Source organism: Pleurodeles waltl, chromosome 1_1 (genome assembly GCF_031143425.1).
Source record: "Pleurodeles waltl isolate 20211129_DDA chromosome 1_1, aPleWal1.hap1.20221129, whole genome shotgun sequence".
Lineage (NCBI taxonomy): Eukaryota > Metazoa > Chordata > Amphibia > Caudata > Salamandridae > Pleurodeles > Pleurodeles waltl.
This window is the reverse complement of record NC_090436.1, coordinates 635,360,134-635,378,270: the sequence shown is the minus strand read 5'-3', so window position 1 is coordinate 635,378,270 and position 18,137 is coordinate 635,360,134. Positions and strand designations below refer to the sequence as shown.

The window sequence follows — 18,137 nt, the reverse complement described above, 5'->3', positions numbered from 1 at the left end:
TGAAATCCTACTGATGGCACCCCTTAATCCAAACAAGGCACCAGCTCCTGCACTTAAATTTTCAAACGGCAGGCAGCATTTATTGTATTTCCTCTTTGGCGCTGACTTTGACAGCTACTATGACTATTGAGATTAGTTTGATCAGCTCTTTGCTGAGGACAGTTGCAGGACTTGCTGGAGGCTAATGGGCTAGTTATCTCTCCAGAGACAACTTTTTTCTCTCCTCCCGGCCCAGGCACAGAAGAATCTGCCTCCTACACTATGGTTATGCATTGGGCAGCTCAAGTTCTTGACTTCCAATTAACTACCATGGAAGTGAAAACAAACATGCTGACTGACGTTGTACAACTGGGGAAGATTACTTCTGAACACCTCCTCCATTTCATTGAGGCCCTGACATATCTTCCTCGAGGATTAGGCCAAGCCTCATATTGGCCCTCCAGTTAACAGACAGATTGCCAGGCGCCATCATCTTGCTCCAGACTGCCTGGGCTTATTGTTGCAGCACCCTTTTCCACAGAGCCTATTGTTGAAGGCTCATACCAGCCGGTCAAGCCCCAACAATTTTCCTGCCACTCCCCATGACAGGGAATCAAAGCAAGTGCAAACCTTAAGAAAACGTATGTTCGATGGCATCTGTCGCTGTAGATACGCATGTTTTGCAATAGCTCGCCATCTGGTGTTGGGCCGGAGTGTTACAAGTTATTTTTCTTCGAAGAAGTCTTTCGAGTCACGGGACCGAGTGACTCCTCCTTTTGTCTCCATTGCGCATGGGCGTCGACTCCATCTTCGATTGTTTTTTTTCCGCCATCGGGTTCGGACGTGTTCCTGTCGCTCCGAGTTTCGGAACGGAAAATTAGGTAATTTCGGAAGATTTTCGTCGGTATTGTTGCGTTCGGGATCGGCGTACTTAGATTCAACACCGCATCGAAGATCGAAGAGCTCCGGTGCCCTTCGGGGTAGTTTTTCGATCCCCCGTCGGGGCCTGGTCGGCCCGACCGCGTGCTGAAGAACGCCGATGGAACGGACCCCATTCCGTTTCTGCCCCAAATGCCACAATAAATACCCCTATACAGACCAACACTTGGTCTGTAACCTGTGCCTGTCACCTGAGCACAGTGAAGACACATGTGAGGCCTGTCGTGCGTTCCGGTCCCGAAAGACACTCCGAGACCGTCGAGCCAGAAGACTTCAGATGGCGTCCGCGCCGACAGCCCACCGAGAGTTCGAGGAGAAGGAAGAGGAAGGTACCTTCTCGATCCAAGAATCGGACTCCGAAGGATTCGACGATACACAAACCGTGAGTAAGACGTCGAAAACCACACAGAGGAAGATTTACAAGGCCCAGGGGACGCCACTGCCATCAGGCCATGGCTCCACCCATAAATTCGGTGACCGACCGTCGGCACCGAAAAAGGCCCAAACAGTGCCGAGATCGTCCGACTCCGGTCGAGACACCGGCACGCAGCCTTCTCGAGACCGAGAAAGTGCTGGAGACAAGCCTCGACACCGAGATGCTGGTGTGGACACGGCTCGACGCCGAGACAGCGGCACCGAAGAAGATCGACGCCGAGAGGTTTCGGCCCCGAAAAAGAAAAAAGTCACCTCGGAGCCGAAAAAACACGCAGACAGGGTTTCGGTGCCGAAACAAACTGCAAGCGACCCAGCTTCAGGCTCTTATACAGAAGAGCACTCGCTAACCTCACAAATGCAAAAGCATAGGTTTGAGGAAGAGCTACAATCAACTGATGTGGACCATACGCAAAAGCGTATCTTCATACAGCAGGGGACAGGAAAAATAAGCACTCTTCCCCCCATTAGAAGAAAGAGAAGGTTGGAGTTCCAAACTGAACAGACACCACAACCAAAAGTGGTGAAAAGAGTTACCCCACCACCCTCTCCTCCGCCCGTGATTAACGTCTCACCAGCACGAACTCCATCACACTCCCCAGCTCACACCACCATAAGCCAGGGTGATCAAGATCAAGACGCATGGGACCTATACGACGCCCCAGTGTCAGATAACAGTCCGGAGGCATACCCTACGAAGCCATCTCCACCAGAAGACAGCACTGCGTATTCTCAAGTGGTGGCTAGAGCAGCACAATTTCACAACGTAAGCCTCCACTCAGAACAGGTCGAGGATGATTTTTTATTCAACACACTCTCCTCCACCCACAGCTCATACCAAAGCCTGCCTATGCTCCCTGGTATGCTCCGGCACGCGAAAGAAATCTTTAAGGAGCCGGTCAAAAGTAGGGCAATCACACCAAGGTTGGAAAAAAAGTATAAGGCACCTCCTACAGACCCGGTTTTCATCACTACACAGCTGCCACCAGACTCTGTCGTTGTAGGAGCAGCTAGGAAAAGGGCCAACTCTCACACATCTGGAGATGCACCACCCCCAGATAAAGAAAGCCGCAAGTTCAATGCAGCTGGTAAAAGAGTCGCAGCACAAGCTGCAAACCAGTGGCGCATCGCGAACTCCCAGGCACTACTTGCGCGCTATGACAGAGCCCACTGGGATGAGATGCAACATCTCATTGAACATCTGCCCAAGGGCTTACAAAATAGGGCAAAACTAGTGGTTGAGGAGGGACAGAACATTTCCAACAACCAGATCCGCTCCTCCATGGACGCTGCAGATACAGCTGCACGGACAATTAACACATCTGTAACTATCAGAAGGCATGCATGGCTCCGAACGTCTGGATTTAAACCAGAGATTCAACAAGCAGTTCTCAATATGCCTTTTAATGAAAAAGAACTGTTCGGTCCAGAAGTGGACACAGCGATTGAGAAACTCAAAAAAGATACGGACACTGCCAAAGCCATGGGCGCACTCTACTCCCCGCAGAGCAGAGGGAATTACAGCACATTCCGTAAAACACCCTTTTGAGGGGGGTTTCGGGGTCAGAGCACACAAGCCAGCACCTCACAAGCCACACCGTCCAGTTACCAGGGACAGTATAGAGGAGGTTTTCGGGGACAATATAGAGGATGGCAATTCCCTAGAAATAGAGGAAGATTTCAGAGCCCCAAAACCCCTACTACTAAACAGTGACTCACATGTCACTCACCCCCTCCACACAACACCAGTGGGGGGAAGAATAAGTCATTATTACAAAGCATGGGAGGAAATCACTACAGACACTTGGGTTCTAGCAATTATCCAACATGGTTATTGCATAGAATTTCTACAATTCCCTCCAAACATACCACCAAAAGCACAAAATTTGACAACACACCATTCCAATCTCCTGGAGATAGAAGTGCAGGCACTATTGCAAAAGAATGCAATCGAATTAGTGCCAAACACACAAATAAACACAGGAGTTTACTCACTGTACTTTCTGATACCAAAGAAGGACAAAACGCTGAGACCAATCCTAGACCTCAGAGTAGTGAACACTTTCATCAAATCAGACCACTTTCACATGGTCACACTACAAGAAGTATTGTCATTGCTAAAACTACACGACTACATGGCAACTTTAGACCTCAAGGATGCTTATTTCCATATACCAATACACCCATCGCACAGGAAATACCTAAGGTTTGTATTCAAGGGAATACATTACCAATTCAAGGTACTGCCTTTCGGATTAACAACCGCACCAAGAGTCTTTACCAAATGTCTAGCGGTAGTCGCTGCACACATAAGAAGGCAGCAAATACATGTGTTCCCATATCTAGACGACTGGCTAATCAATGCCCATTCGTTAATACAGTGCTCAAATCACACAAATCATATCATACAAACCCTCTTCAAACTAGGGTTCACCGTCAATTTCACAAAATCCAAAATTCTGCCGCGCAAGGTACAACAATACCTGGGAGCCATAATAGACACATCAAAAGGAGTAGCCACTCCAAGTCCACAAAGAATTCAAAATTTCAACACCATCATACAACGCATGTATCCAACACAAAGGATACAAGCAAAGATGGTACTACAACTCCTAGGCATGATGTCTTCATGCATAGCCATTGTCCCAAACGCAAGACTGCACATGAGGTCCTTACAACAGTGCCTAGCATCACAATGGTCACAAGCACAGGGTCACCTTCTAGATCTGGTGTTAATAGACCGACAAACTTACCTCTCGCTTCTGTGGTGGAACAACATAAATTTAAACAAGGGACGGCCTTTCCAAGACCCAGTGCCACAATACGTAATAACAGATGCTTCCATGACAGGGTGGGGAGCACACCTCGATCAACACAGCATACAAGGACAATGGAACGTACATCAAACAAAACTGCATATAAATCACCTAGAACTTCTAGCAGTTTTTCAAGCACTAAAAGCTTTCCAACCAATAATAGTTCACAAATACATTCTCGTCAAAACAGACAACATGACAACAATGTATTATCTAAACAAGCAAGGGGGGACGCACTCCACGCAGTTAAGCCTGCTAGCACAAAGGATTTGGCGTTGGGCAATTCACAACCAAATTCGCCTAATAGCACAATTTATACCAGGGATCCAAAATCAACTCGCAGACAATCTCTCTCGAGATCACCAACAGGTCCACGAATGGAAAATTCACCCCCAAATTCTGAACACTTATTTCAAACTCTGGGGAACACCTCAGATAGACTTGTTTGCGACAAAGGAGAACGCAAAATGCAAAAACTTCGCATCCAGATACCCACACAAACAGTCCCAAGGCAATGCCCTATGGATGAACTAGTCAGGGATATTTGCTTACGCTTTTCCTCCTCTCCCTCTCCTTCCTTACCTGGTAAACAAACTCAGTCAAAACAAACTCAAACTCATATTGATAGCACCAACTTGGGCAAGGCAACCCTGGTACACAACGCTGCTAGACCTATCAGTAGTACCCTGCATCAAATTGCCCAACAGGCCTGATCTGTTGACACAGCACAACCAAAAGATCAGACACCCAGATCCAGCATCGCTGAATCTAGCAATCTGGCTCCTGAAATCCTAGAATTCGGGCACTTACAACTTACCCAAGAATGTATGGAAGTCATAAAACAAGGCAGAAGGCCATCCACCAGGCACTGCTATGCAAGTAAATGGAAGAGGTTTGTTTGCTAGTGCCATATTAATCAAATACAACCATTACACACAACTCCAGAACATGTAGTGGGTTACTTGCTTCACTTACAAAAATCTAACCTGGCTTTCTCTTCCATTAAAATACACCTTGCAGCAATATCTGCATACCTGCAGACTACCTATTCAACTTCCCTATATAAGATACCAGTCATTAAAGCATTCATGGAGGGCCTTAGGAGAATTATACCACCAAGAACACCACCTGTTCCTTCATGGAACCTAAATGTTGTCCTAACTAGACTTATGGGTCCACCGTTTGAACCCATGCACTCCTGCGAAATACAGTTCCTAACCTGGAAGGTGGCATTTCTCATCGCCATTACTTCCCTAAGAAGAGTAAGCGAGATTCAGGCGTTTACAATACAGGAACCTTTTATACAACTACACAAGAATAAGGTCGTCCTAAGGACCAATCCTAAATTTTTGCCAAAGGTTATTTCACCGTTCCATCTAAATCAAACAGTGGAACTTCCAGTGTTCTTTCCACAGCCAGATACCGTAGCTGAAAGGGCACTACATACATTAGATGTCAAAAGAGCATTGATGTATTACATTGACAGAACAAAAAACATCAGAAAGACTAAACAACTATTTATTGCATTTCAAAAACCTCATGCAGGAAACCCAATATCAAAACAAGGTATAGCCAGATGGATAGTTAAATGCATCCAAATCTGCTACCTTAAAGCTAAACGACAGCTGCCCATTACACCAAGGGCACATTCAATCAGAAAGAAAGGTGCTACCATGGCCTTTCTAGGAAACATCCCAATGCAAGAAATATGTAAGGCAGCCACATGGTCTACGCCTCACACATTCACCAAGCACTACTGTGTAGACGTTGTAGGAAGTTGGCTCTGTATGTGCTATTTCAAAGTAAGGAATAGCATGCACAGAGTCCAAGGGTTCCCCTTAGAGGTAAAATAGTGGTAAAAATAGATAATACTAATGCTCTATTTTGTGGTAGTGTGGTCGAGCAGTAGGCTTATCCAAGGAGTAGTGTTAAGCATTTGTTGTACATACACATAGACAATAAATGGGGTACACACACTCAGAGACAAATCCAGCCAATAGGTTTTGTATAGAAAAATATCTTTTCTTAGTTTATTTTAAGAACCACAGGTTCAAATTTAACATGTAATATCTTGTTTGAAAGGTATTGCAGGTAAGTACATTAGGAACTTTGAATCATTTCAATTGCATGTATACTTTTCAAGTTATTGACAAATAGCTACTTTAAAAGTGGACACTTAGTGCAATTTTCACAGTTCCTGGGGGAGGTAAGTTTTTGTTAGTTTTACCAGGTAAGTAAGACACTTACAGGGTTCAGTTCTTGGTCCAAGGTAGCCCACCGGTGGGGGTTCAGAGCCACCCCAAAGTCACCACACCAGCAGCTCAGGGCCGGTCAGGTGCAGAGTTCAAAGTGGTGCCCAAAACGCATAGGCTAGAATGGAGAGAAGGGGGTGCCCCGGTTCCGGTCTGCTTGCAGGTAAGTACCCGCGTCTTCGGAGGGCAGACCAGGGGGGTTTTGTAGGGCACCGGGGGGGACACAAGCCCACACAGAAATTTCACCCTCAGCAGCGCGGGGGCGGCCGGGTGCAGTGTAGAAACAAGCGTCGGGTTTGCAATGTTAGTCAATGAGAGATCAAGGGATCTCTTCAGCGCTGCAGGCAGGCAAGGGGGGGCTTCCTCGGGGAAACCTCCACTTGGGCAAGGGAGAGGGACTCCTGGGGGTAACTTCTGCAGTGAAAGTCCGGTCCTTCAGGTCCTGGGGGCTGCGGGTGCAGGGTCTTTTCCAGGCGTCGGGACTTAGGTTTCAGAGAGTCGCGGTCAGGGGAAGCCTCGGGATTCCCTCTGCAGGCGGCGCTGTGGGGGCTCAGGTGGGACAGGTTTTGGTACTCACAGTCGTAGAGTAGTCCGGGGGTCCTCCCTGAGGTGTTGGTTCTCCACCAGCCGAGTCGGGGTCGCCGGGTGCAGTGTTGCAAGTCTCACGCTTCTTGCGGGGAGATTGCAGGGTCTTTAAAGCTGCTCCTTGAAACAAAGTTGCAGTCTTTTTGGAGCAGGTCCGCTGTCCTCGGGAGTTTCTTGTCTTTTTCGAAGCAGGGCAGTCCTCAGAGGATTCAGAGGTCGCTGGTCCCTTGGAAGGCGTCGCTGGAGCAGAGTTCTTTGGAAGGCAGGAGACAGGCCGGTGAGTTTCTGGAGCCAAGGCAGTTGTTGTCTTCTGGTCTTCCTCTGCAGGGGTTTTCAGCTAGGCAGTCCTTCTTCTTGTTGTTGCAGGAATCTAAATCTTTAGGTTCAGGGAAGCCCTTAAATACTAAATTTAAGGGCGTGTTTAGGTCTGGGGGGTTAGTAGCCAATGGCTACTAGCCCTGAGGGTGGGTACACCCTCTTTGTGTCTCCTCCCAAGGGGAGGGGGTCACAATCCTAACCCTATTGGGGGAATCCTCCATCTGCAAGATGGAGGATTTCTAAAAGTTAGTCACCTCAGCTCAGGACACCTTAGGGGCTGTCCTGACTGGCCAGTGACTCCTCCTTGTTGCTTTCTTTGTTCCCTCCAGCCTTGCCGCCAAAAATGGGGGCCGTGGCCGGAGGGGGCGGGCAACTCCACTAAGCTGGAGTGCCCTGCTGGGCTGTGACAAAGGGGTGAGCCTTTGAGGCTCACCGCCAGGTGTTACAGCTCCTGCCTGGGGGAGGTGTTAGCATCTCCACCCAGTGCAGGCTTTGTTACTGGCCTCAGAGTGACAAAGGCACTCTCCCCATGGGGCCAGCAACATGTCTCTAGTGTGGCAGGCTGCTGGAACTAGTGAGCCTACACAGACAGTCGGTTAAGTTTCAGGGGGCACCTCTAAGGTGCCCTCTGGGGTGTATTTTGCAATAAAATTTACACTGGCATCAGTGTGCATTTATTGTGCTGAGAAGTGTGATACCAAACTTCCCAGTTTTCAGTGTAGCCATTATGGTGCTGTGGAGTTCGTGTTTGACAAACTCCCAGACCATATACTCTTATGGCTACCCTGCACTTACAATGTCTAAGGTTTTGTTTAGACACTGTAGGGGTACCATGCTCATGCACTGGTACCCTCACCTATGGTATAGTGCACCCTGCCTTAGGGCTGTATGGCCTGCTAGAGGGGTGACTGACCTATACTTGCATAGGCAGTGAGAGGCTGGCATGGCACCCTGAGGGGAGTGGCATGTCGATTTACTCGTTTTGTTCTCACTAGCACACACAAGCTGGCAAGCAGTGTGTCTGTGCTGAGTGAGAGGTCTCCAGGGTGGCATAAGACATGCTGCAGCCCTTAGAGACCTTCCTTGGCATCAGGGCCCTTGGTACTAGAAGTACCATTTACAAGGGACTTATCTGGATGCCAGGGTCTGCCAATTGTGGATACAAAAGTACAGGTTAGGGAAAGAACACTGGTGCTGGGGCCTGGTTAGCAGGCCTCAGCACACTTTCAATTGTAAACATAGCATCAGCAAAGGCAAAAAGTCAGGGGGCAACCATGCCAAGGAGGCATTTCCTTACACAACCCCCCCCCCAAACGAAAGAGGATGAGACTAACCTTTCCCAAGAGAGTCTTCATTTTCTAAGTGGAAGAACCTGGAAAGGCCATCTGCATTGGCATGGGCAGTCCCAGGTCTGTGTTCCACTATAAAGTCCATTCCCTGTAGGGAGATGGACCATCTCAACAGTTTTGGATTTTCACCTTTCATTTGCATCAGCCATTTGAGAGGTCTGTGGTCAGTTTGAACTAGGAAGTGAGTCCCAAAGAGGTATGGTCTCAGCTTCTTCAGGGACCAAACCACAGCAAAGGCCTCCCTCTCAATGGCACTCCAACGCTGCTCCCTGGGGAGTAACCTCCTGCTAATGAAAGCAACAGGCTGGTCAAGGCCATCATCATTTGTTTGGGACAAAACTGCCCCTATCCCATGTTCAGAGGCATCTGTCTGCACAATGAACTGCTTAGAATAATCTGGAGCTTTTAGAACTGGTGCTGAGCACATTGCTTGTTTCAGGGTGTCAAAGGCCTGTTGGCATTCTACAGTCCAGTTCACTTTCTTGGGCATTTTCTTGGAGGTGAGTTCAGTGAGGGCTGTCACAATGGATCCATATCCCTTCACAAACCTCCTGTAGTACCCAGTCAAGCCAAGGAATGCCCTGACTTGAGTCTGGGTTTTTGGAGCTACCCAGTCCAGAATAGTCTGGATCTTGGGTTGGAGTGGCTGAACTTGGCCTCCACCTACAAGGTGGCCCAAGTAAACCACAGTTCCCTGCCCTATCTGGCATTTGGATGCCTTGATAGAGAGGCCTGCAGATTGCAGAGCCTTCAAAACCTTCTTCAGGTGGACCAGGTGATCCTGCCAGGTGGAGCTAAAGACAGCAATATCATCAAGATAAGCTGTGCTAAAGGACTCCAAGCCAGCAAGGACTTGATTCACCAACCTTTGGAAGGTGGCAGGGGCATTCTTTAAACCAAAGGGCATAACAGTAAACTTGTAATGCCCATCAGGTGTGGAGAATGCTGTTTTCTCTTTTGCTCCAGGTGCCATTTTTATTTGCCAGTACCCTGCTGTCAAGTCAAAGGTACTTAAGAATTTGGCAGCACCTAATTTATCTATGAGCTCATCAGCTCTAGGGATTGGATAAGCATCTGTCTTGGTGACAGAATTGAGCCCTCTGTAGTCCACACAAAACCTCATCTCTTTCTTTCCATCTTTGGTGTGAGGTTTGGGGACTAAGACCACTGGGCTAGCCCAGGGGCTGTCAGAGCGCTCAATTACTCCCAATTCCAGCATCTTGTGGACTTCCACCTTAATGCTTTCCTTAACATGGTCAGACTGTCTAAAGATTTTGTTTTTGACAGGCATGCTGTCTCCTGTGTCCACATCATGGGTACACAGGTGTGTCTGACCAGGGGTTAAGGAGAAGAGTTCAGGAAACTGTTGTAGGACTCTCCTACAATCAGCTTGCTGTTGGCCAGAGAGGGTGTCTGAGTAGATCACTCCATCTACTGAGCCATCTTTTGGGTCTGATGACAGAAGATCAGGGAGAGGTTCACTCTCTGCCTCCTGATCCTCATCTGTTACCATCAACAGATTCACATCAGCCCTGTCATGGAAGAGCTTAAGGCGGTTCACATGGATCACCCTCTTGGGGCTCCTGCTTGTGCCCAGGTCCACCAGGTAGGTGACCTGACTCTTCCTTTCTAGCACTGGGTAAGGGCCACTCCATTTGTCCTGGAGTGCCCTGGGAGCCACAGGCTCCAGAACCCAGACTTTCTGCCCTGGTTGGAACTCAACCAGTGCAGCCTTTTGGTCATACCAAAACTTCTGGAGCTGTTGGCTGGCCTCAAGGTTTTTGGTTGCCTTTTCCATGTACTCTGCCATTCTAGAGCGAAGGCCAAGTACATAGTCCACTATGTCTTGTTTAGGCTCTTGAAGAGGTCTCTCCCAGCCTTCTTTAACAAGAGCAAGTGGTCCCCTTACAGGGTGGCCAAACAGAAGTTCAAAGGGTGAGAATCCTACTCCCTTCTGTGGCACCTCTCTGTAAGCAAAAAGCAGACATGGCAAGAGGACATCCCATCTCCTTTTGAGTTTTTCTGGGAGCCCCATGATCATGCCTTTTAATGTCTTGTTGAATCTCTCAACTAAGCCATTAGTTTGTGGATGGTATGGTGTAGTGAATTTGTAAGTCACTCCACACTCATTCCACATGTGTTTTAGGTATGCTGACATGAAGTTGGTACCTCTGTCAGACACCACCTCCTTAGGGAAACCCACTCTGGTAAAGATACCAATGAGGGCCTTGGCTACTGCAGGGGCAGTAGTCGACCTAAGGGGAATAGCTTCAGGATACCTAGTAGCATGATCCACTACTACTAGGATGTACATATTTCCTGAGGCTGTGGGAGGTTCCAGTGGACCAACTATGTCCACACCCACTCTTTCAAAGGGGACCCCCACCACTGGAAGTGGAATGAGGGGTGCCTTTGGGTGCCCACCTGTCTTACCACTGGATTGACAGGTGGGGCAGGAGAGGCAAAACTCCTTAACCTTCTGGGACATATTGGGCCAGTAGAAGTGGTTGACTAACCTCTCCCACGTCTTGGTTTGTCCCAAATGCCCAGCAAGGGGAATATCATGGGCTAAGGTCAGAATAAACTCTCTGAACGACTGAGGCACTACCACTCTCCTAGTGGCACCAGGTTTGGGGTCTCTGGCCTCAGTGTACAGGAGTCCATCTTCCCAATAGACCCTATGTGTTCCATTTTTCTTGCCCTTGGACTCTTCAGCAGCTTGCTGCCTAAGGCCTTCAAGAGAGGGACAGGTTTCTTGTCCCTTACACAGCTCCTCCCTTGAGGGTCCCCCTTGGGCCTAAGAGCTCAACCTGATAAGGTTCAAGCTCCAAAGGCTCAGTTCCCTCAGAGGGCAGAACTTCTTCCTGAGAAGAGAGGTTCCCTTTTTCTGACTGTGTTGCAGTTGGTTTCCCAACTGACTTTCCTTTTCTCTTGGTAGGCTGGGCCATTTTTCCAGACTCCAGCTCTACTTTTTCACCCTGTGCCTTGCATTGTGCTCTTGTTTTTACACACACCAGTTCAGGGATACCCAGCATTGCTGCATGGGTTTTTAGTTCTACCTCAGCCCATGCTGAGGACTCCAGGTCATTTCCAAGCAGACAGTCTACTGGGATGTTTGAGGAGACCACCACCTGTTTCAGGCCATTGACCCCTCCCCATTCTAAAGTTACCATTGCCATGGGATGTGCTTTAGTTTGATTGTCAGCATTGGTGACTGTATAAGTTTTTCCAGTCAGGTATTGGCCAGGGGAAACCAGTTTCTCTGTCCCCATGGTGACACTGGCACCTGTATCCCTCAGGCCCTCTACCCTTGTCCCATTAATAAAGAGCTGCTGTCTGTATTTTTGCATGTTAGGCGGCCAGGCAGCTAGTGTGGCTAAATCCACCCCACCCTCAGAGACTAGAGTAGCTTCAGTGTGGACCCTGATTTGCTCTGGGCACGCTGTTGATCCCACTTGGAGACTAGCCATTCCAGTGTTACCTGGATTGGAGTTTGGAGTGGAACTTTTCTTGGGACAGGCCTTGTCTCCAGTTTGGTGTCCAGACTGATTACAGTTTCGACACCAGGCCTTTTTGGGATCAAAGTTTTTACCCTTGTACCCAGGATTGTTTTGTGAAGAGGCTCTGGGCCCACCCTCCTGTGCAGGTTTTTGGGGGCCTGTAGAAGACTCTTTACTATTTTTAGTTTTGGCTGTCTCACCACCTTTCCCCTGGGGAGGTTTTGTGACCCCTTTCTTTTGGTCACCCCCTGTGGAAGTTTTGGACACCCTTGTCTTGACCCAATGGTCCGCCTTCTTTCCCAATTCTTGGGGAGAAATTGGTCCTAGGTCTACCAGATGCTGATGCAGTTTATCATTGAAACAATTACTTAACAGGTGTTCTTTCACAAATAAATTGTACAGCCCATCATAATTACTTACACCACTGCCTTGAATCCAACCATCTAGTGTTTTTACTGAGTAGTCTACAAAGTCAACCCAGGTCTGGCTAGAGGATTTTTGAGCCCCCCTGAATCTAATCCTATACTCCTCAGTGGAGAATCCAAAGCCCTCAATCAGGGTACCCTTCATGAGGTCATAAGATTCTGCATCTTTTCCAGAGAGTGTGAGGAGTCTATCCCTACACTTTCCTGTGAACATTTCTCAAAGGAGAGCACCCCAGTGAGATCTGTTCACTTTTCTGGTTACACAAGCCCTCTCAAAAGCTGTGAACCATTTGGTGATGTCATCACCATCTTCATATTTAGTTACTATCCCTTTAGGGATTTTCAACATGTCAGGAGAATCTCTGACCCTATTTATGTTGCTGCCACCATTGATGGGTCCTAGGCCCATCTCTTGTCTTTCCCTCTCTATGGCTAGGATCTGTCTTTCCAAAGCCAATCTTTTGGCCATCCTGGCTAACTGGATGTCCTCTTCACTGGGGTTATCCTCAGTGATTTCAGAGTTGCTGGTCCCTCCTATGAGGGAGCCAGTATCTCTGACTAGTATTTTTGGAGTCAGGGCTTGAGAGGCCCTGTCCTCCCTAGATAGGACTGGTAGGGGGGAATCTTCCTCCAATTCACTATCATCTTCCTCTGAGTTGCCACCCTCAGAGGGGTTGGCCTTTTCAAACTCTGCCAAAAGCTCCTGGAGCTGTATTTTGGTAGGTTTGGGGCCCATTGTTATTTTCTTTAGTTTACAGAGTGACCTTAGCTCTCTCATCTGTAGATGGAGGTAAGGTGTGGTGTCGAGTTCCACCACAGTCACATCTGTGCTAGACATTTTGCTTCTAAAAGTTGGAATACTTTTTAAGAATCTACAACTGGTTCTAGAATCTAATTCAAACTTTTACAAACTTTTAAACTCTAAAAGAAATGCTAAACAGGATCTAACACAAGGCCCTAGCAGGACTTTTAAGAATTTAGAAAACTTTTCAAATTGCAAAAATCAATTTCTAATGACAATTTTGGAATTTGTCGTGTGATCAGGTATTGGCTGAGTAGTCCAGCAAATGCAAAGTCTTGTACCCCACCGCTGATCCACCAATGTAGGAAGTTGGCTCTGTATGTGCTATTTCAAAGTAAGGAATAGCATGCACAGAGTCCAAGGGTTCCCCTTAGAGGTAAAATAGTGGTAAAAATAGATAATACTAATGCTCTATTTTGTGGTAGTGTGGTCGAGCAGTAGGCTTATCCAAGGAGTAGTGTTAAGCATTTGTTGTACATACACATAGACAATAAATGGGGTACACACACTCAGAGACAAATCCAGCCAATAGGTTTTGTATAGAAAAATATCTTTTCTTAGTTTATTTTAAGAACCACAGGTTCAAATTTAACATGTAATATCTTGTTTGAAAGGTATTGCAGGTAAGTACATTAGGAACTTTGAATCATTTCAATTGCATGTATACTTTTCAAGTTATTGACAAATAGCTACTTTAAAAGTGGACACTTAGTGCAATTTTCACAGTTCCTGGGGGAGGTAAGTTTTTGTTAGTTTTACCAGGTAAGTAAGACACTTACAGGGTTCAGTTCTTGGTCCAAGGTAGCCCACCGGTGGGGGTTCAGAGCCACCCCAAAGTCACCACACCAGCAGCTCAGGGCCGGTCAGGTGCAGAGTTCAAAGTGGTGCCCAAAACGCATAGGCTAGAATGGAGAGAAGGGGGTGCCCCGGTTCCGGTCTGCTTGCAGGTAAGTACCCGCGTCTTCGGAGGGCAGACCAGGGGGGTTTTGTAGGGCACCGGGGGGGACACAAGCCCACACAGAAATTTCACCCTCAGCAGCGCGGGGGCGGCCGGGTGCAGTGTAGAAACAAGCGTCGGGTTTGCAATGTTAGTCAATGAGAGATCAAGGGATCTCTTCAGCGCTGCAGGCAGGCAAGGGGGGGCTTCCTCGGGGAAACCTCCACTTGGGCAAGGGAGAGGGACTCCTGGGGGTCACTTCTGCAGTGAAAGTCCGGTCCTTCAGGTCCTGGGGGCTGCGGGTGCAGGGTCTTTTCCAGGCGTCGGGACTTAGGTTTCAGAGAGTCGCGGTCAGGGGAAGCCTCGGGATTCCCTCTGCAGGCGGCGCTGTGGGGGCTCAGGGGGGACAGGTTTTGGTACTCACAGTCGTAGAGTAGTCCGGGGGTCCTCCCTGAGGTGTTGGTTCTCCACCAGCCGAGTCGGGGTCGCCGGGTGCAGTGTTGCAAGTCTCACGCTTCTTGCGGGGAGATTGCAGGGTCTTTAAAGCTGCTCCTTGAAACAAAGTTGCAGTCTTTTTGGAGCAGGTCCGCTGTCCTCTGGAGTTTCTTGTCTTTTTCGAAGCAGGGCAGTCCTCAGAGGATTCAGAGGTCGCTGGTCCCTTGGAAGGCGTCGCTGGAGCAGAGTTCTTTGGAAGGCAGGAGACAGGCCGGTGAGTTTCTGGAGCCAAGGCAGTTGTTGTCTTCTGGTCTTCCTCTGCAGGGGTTTTCAGCTAGGCAGTCCTTCTTCTTGTTGTTGCAGGAATCTAAATCTTTAGGTTCAGGGAAGCCCTTAAATACTAAATTTAAGGGCGTGTTTAGGTCTGGGGGGTTAGTAGCCAATGGCTACTAGCCCTGAGGGTGGGTACACCCTCTTTGTGTCTCCTCCCAAGGGGAGGGGGTCACAATCCTAACCCTATTGGGGGAATCCTCCATCTGCAAAATGGAGGATTTCTAAAAGTTAGAGTCACCTCAGCTCAGGACACCTTAGGGGCTGTCCTGACTGGCCAGTGACTCCTCCTTGTTGCTTTCTTTGTTCCCTCCAGCCTTGCCGCCAAAAGTGGGGGCCGTGGCCGGAGGGGGCGGGCAACTCCACTAAGCTGGAGTGCCCTGCTGGGCTGTGACAAAGGGGTGAGCCTTTGAGGCTCACCGCCAGGTGTTACAGCTCCTGCCTGGGGGAGGTGTTAGCATCTCCACCCAGTGCAGGCTTTGTTACTGGCCTCAGAGTGACAAAGGCACTCTCCCCATGGGGCCAGCAACATGTCTCTAGTGTGGCAGGCTGCTGGAACTAGTCAGCCTACACAGACAGTCGGTTAAGTTTCAGGGGGCACCTCTAAGGTGCCCTCTGGGGTGTATTTTGCAATAAAATGTACACTGGCATCAGTGTGCATTTATTGTGCTGAGAAGTTTGATACCAAACTTCCCAGTTTTCAGTGTAGCCATTATGGTGCTGTGGAGTTCGTGTTTGACAAACTCCCAGACCATATACTCTTATGGCTACCCTGCACTTACAATGTCTAAGGTTTTGTTTAGACACTGTAGGGGTACCATGCTCATGCACTGGTACCCTCACCTATGGTATAGTGCACCCTGCCTTAGGGCTGTAAGGCCTGCTAGAGGGGTGACTGACTTATACTTGCATAGGCAGTGAGAGGCTGGCATGGCACCCTGAGGGGAGTGCCATGTCGATTTACTCGTTTTGTTCTCACTAGCACACACAAGCTGGCAAGCAGTGTGTCTGTGCTGAGTGAGAGGTCTCCAGGGTGGCATAAGACATGCTGCAGCCCTTAGAGACCTTCCTTGGCATCAGGGCCCTTGGTACTAGAAGTACCATTTACAAGGGACTTATCTGGATGCCAGGGTCTGCCAATTGTGGATACAAAAGTACAGGTTAGGGAAAGAACACTGGTGCTGGGGCCTGGTTAGCAGGCCTCAGCACACTTTCAATTGTAAACATAGCATCAGCAAAGGCAAAAAGTCAGGGGGCAACCATGCCAAGGAGGCATTTCCTTACAGACGTGTTATCCGCACAACAAGCCACAGTAGGTCAAGCCGTATTAAGAACATTATTTCAGACTACTTCCACTCCTACAGGCTAATCCACCGCTTTTGGGGAGATAACTGCTTACTAGTCTATGCAAAACATGCGTATCTACAGCGACAGATGCCATCGAACTGAAAATGTCACTTACCCAGTGTACATCTGTTCGTGGCATCAGTCGCAGTAGATTCGCATGTGCCCACCCGCCTCCCCGGGAGCCTGTAGCAGTTTGGAAGTTACCTTCAACTATTTATATATGTATCATCTCAACCTTAAATAGGTGCATACTTAGTCACTCCATTGCATGGGCACTATTACTACAATTCAACTCCTACCTCACCCTCTGCGGGGAAAAACAATCGAAGATGGAGTCGACGCCCATGCGCATTGGAGACAAAAGGAGGAGTCACTCGGTCCCGTGACTCGAAAGACTTCTTCGAAGAAAAACAACTTGTAACACTCCGGCCCAACACCAGATGGCGAGCTATTGCAAAACATGCGAATCTACTGCGACTGATGCCACAAACAGATGTACACTGGGTAAGTGACATTTTCATTTCTTATTAGCTAGTTTAGCTGTGCGATCGATCAAGGCCTCTTGTTTGTTGGTCTGTTACACTCATGCTCTTTTGGACTCACAAATCCTCCCTGGTTTACCGCAAAACATTCGACCGGTACTTTCGCAGGTGATCCAAGATGGTCCTGGTGCGACCAAGTTCATAATTGTTGTGGCTTTGACACCACTGACTGTTGGACGAGCTGTAGGCACCAGTGTTGCCATACCTCGCTATGCGTGGCTGCGATCAGCTTAGTTCTCAGGCGATGTCCAGTTCTCCCTGTTAGACGTGCCGTTCTATGGGATTTGCCTGTTTGCCTGATTTTGCTCTTAAACGCTTCAAGTAGAGTATGGCTAGCGCTCCCTCTCTGTTCCTCCAAGGCCAGCCTTGCCAGCCACAATAATTTCATTGTTCTTTTCGTGACTTTGGCCGAAGCCAGTCCCATCCTAGCAGTTTCACGGGAGAGGCCGAGGTGCCCCCCATGGCCAAGGTCAGTGTGCCGCTCAGCCTCCACTTCCCTCCACCCCCCCTCATCCCATCTGCCAAACATATTTTGTGTGCCTTTTCAGGGCCACAGTCACCTAACAGAATGCAGACTTCACTGATTGTATCTCAGTTGGCAACTGATCACGTCAGATTGTGTGCAAAAGTAATGCCTTACCATTCCTTTCATCCCCACCACACCTTCCACCGTCCACCCAGTGACTGACTGAGGACCATCTCTCTATTTTGCGGCAGGAAGTGCAAGTCCATATGGCCAAAGGGCTGTCAAGAGGGTACCTATGCCAGAATTAGGGCATAGTTGTTATTCTTTATACTTTCTGGTGCCCAGAAAGGATAAAAATCTTTGGCCTGTTGTAGATCCATGCCCTTCCTCCAAATGAAAAAAATCCAAAATGCTCACCCTCACCCAGGTCTTGTCTGCCTTCAACTCTGGAGCCTGGATGGTGGTATTGGACCTGCAGCACGGCTACTTCCACATAGTTGTTCTGCAGGTTTATTAGTGCTACCTGTGGTTTGTGGTAGGACAGGATAATTTTTAGTTTGCTATGCTTCTCTATGGTCTCACCAGCCCCCCTCCGGTCTTCACAAACATGGTGGCAGAAAACCTTTGTAGGGCAGGGTGCCAGTCTTCCCCCTACCTTGGTGACTGACTGTTGAAGGGAGGCT

At 48.5% G+C, this 18,137-nt stretch overlaps 1 protein-coding gene across 4 annotated transcripts in view; it reads left to right on the top strand.

Annotated features, from left to right (window-relative positions):
* YTHDC2 (YTH N6-methyladenosine RNA binding protein C2) overlaps nucleotides 1-18,137 on the top strand; it is a 999,369-nt gene that overhangs the window by 782,724 nt on the left and 198,508 nt on the right. The window lies entirely within an intron of this gene.